Source organism: Etheostoma spectabile, unplaced genomic scaffold, assembly GCF_008692095.1.
Source record: "Etheostoma spectabile isolate EspeVRDwgs_2016 unplaced genomic scaffold, UIUC_Espe_1.0 scaffold48, whole genome shotgun sequence".
Lineage (NCBI taxonomy): Eukaryota > Metazoa > Chordata > Actinopteri > Perciformes > Percidae > Etheostoma > Etheostoma spectabile.
In genome coordinates this window covers 164,698-166,885 of record NW_022605618.1, presented here as the reverse complement: position 1 = coordinate 166,885, position 2,188 = coordinate 164,698, and the positions used below count along the sequence as shown (strand labels likewise).

At 42.4% G+C, this 2,188-nt stretch overlaps 1 pseudogene; it reads left to right on the top strand.

The window, feature by feature from the left end:
- Window positions 1-1,915, top strand: part of LOC116686778 (THAP domain-containing protein 6-like) — a 3,423-nt pseudogene extending 1,508 nt beyond the window's left edge.
- The last annotated feature ends 273 nt before the right edge of the window (window positions 1,916-2,188 follow it).

Here is a 2,188-nt window from a genome sequence, read left to right as displayed (position 1 = left end):
TGTGTGTGTGTGTGTGTGTGTGTGTGGGTTGGGAGGTGGGCTGCTAAATGTCAAGGGCAGGGAAGAGATGGATGCAGAAGAACATGGTAGTGCCGTGTCTGTGTGTGCGTGCGCGCGTGTGTGTGTTTGTGGGTGTGTGTGAGTGTGAGTGACAGAGAGAGACAAATTTTTTTTTCAGCTCTCCACAAACCAATGTGATGTCACACATGCGCTGTCTTTTAATATACAGTCTGTAATTGTATGTGGTGTTTTCTTTTACGGGGAATTAGCCATTCCATATTACTTACATGACTTAAGTCTCAATAAATAAATAAATGCATAAATAAAGGTTTAAATAAATACAGGCATAAATAAATGAATGTAGGAATAAATAAATAAAAGAATAAATAATTTTATAATAAGTTTGTGCTTCAACACCACTGGTCACACCACTGGGTTAACCAGTGGTAACTTTACGCACACCTTCCGGATAATGGTGTCAGATGCTGCGTCGATTATCTCCAGGATAAAAGTAACTCAATCAAAAAATTTGCCATAACAAACAATCAGTCCAAAATGTTACACTATTCCTGTTTTGAGCTCCCAGACCGTAGTCGGGAAGCTCAGGGGATACATTTCCTCCAGGGCCGGCTCTCTTTCGGAAACATCACCCTTTACCTTCAGTATTAAGAACAGAGGAAGCCACCGTGTATTGTTTACTGTTAACTCACTTTACATTGTCTTTGCTATCTCTTTTTCCTCTCGTTTTACACTCTATACTCATTGCACTACAAAATCCTCATGCTTACACAAAAATGTATCACTGGACATGCACAATCATATCTACAGAACTCATCACCTTGAAACCCTCCCCCGCACCTCAGATCAACAGGACAATTGCTTCTTCAGGTCCCCACCCAAAGGTTTGTACTATGGGTGACCGAGCTTTTTTGTCAGCTGCACCACGGCTCTGGAACCAGCTCCCGAGTGACCTGAGGCAGTACAGAACCTGGACATTTCAAAGCTAAACTGAAGACTTTTATTCAGAAAGGCATTTTTGTGCTGATTGTTTATCGTTATTACTCGTGTAGCCACTTGAGATTCTTTGGAATGAAAAGTGCGTTATAAATAAAATATATTATTATTATTACTCTAACACCATTACTGCACGCTCTCCTAGCTTGACCACTCGCATGGTGTGTGTCTGTTGTCATTGTCATATCAACGCTTCCCATTAATTTCTACGGGAGCAGCAGTGCAATGCATACTGGTAGCGGCGCAGGGACTTTTGTTATAAGGGGCGTTGAGTCTTTGAGAAGTCTTTGAAAACTTCAATGAACACGGCTCAGCCCTTCTCAAAAGCTGGTGAAAATCTTTTAAACTCACCTTTGTCGATATGTAATAAAGACAGCTAAATAAAATTCCACAGCTGCATAGCCTATTTCTCACTTCAAATGTTTTCAGAAACACGTTTTGGTGAACTATTTTCGTCAAAAAAGAACAAACCGCCATTATGGTCAGTTTTGAAATCCTGGAGCAAACAGACCCACGTGACTCGTTTGTCCAATCAGCTGCAGCCTTCACGGTTGTAGAGGGTGTTGACTGTTTTCTTTACTTGTCAGTGGTCAGTGAATAGAAACTGGTGGGAAGCCCACAAGTGTGCAATGCATGTTAAAACAATGCGTACTGTATATGGACACATACTATCACTGACGTTACTGACGTAACGCACATGACATTCTCACTCTAACTTACGCTACTCTCGTGACAAAAGTCTATGTCCGCCCTTGGCAGGACATAGTTGGCAACCGGTGCATTGGATTTATGTCAAGTTATGTGTGCACACTATTTTAATGGCCATTAAAGTGTAGCGCTTCTCAAACCTCCTGCGTTGGCCGCCAGCGATCCGATGCTCGACAGCCTGCTGAAGCATTAGCACTGTATCTCCTTTGTGTCTTTACACCAACAGCTGTCTGCAAATGACCTTTAGGCAGCTTTCCTCGTCCTCTCATGCCATCTCCTTATGCCTTTCAAGAATGTTCCAAATCAGCGGGGTTTATGACTAATTTTGCATGTGAACGTGTTACAGGGCTTCGTTGTTAGTGACATAACCACGTGATCAGCGACTAGTCAAAATCAAGCTTGATAAGTCAGTGCAACCCCTAGCACACACACACACACACACACACACACACACACACACACACAC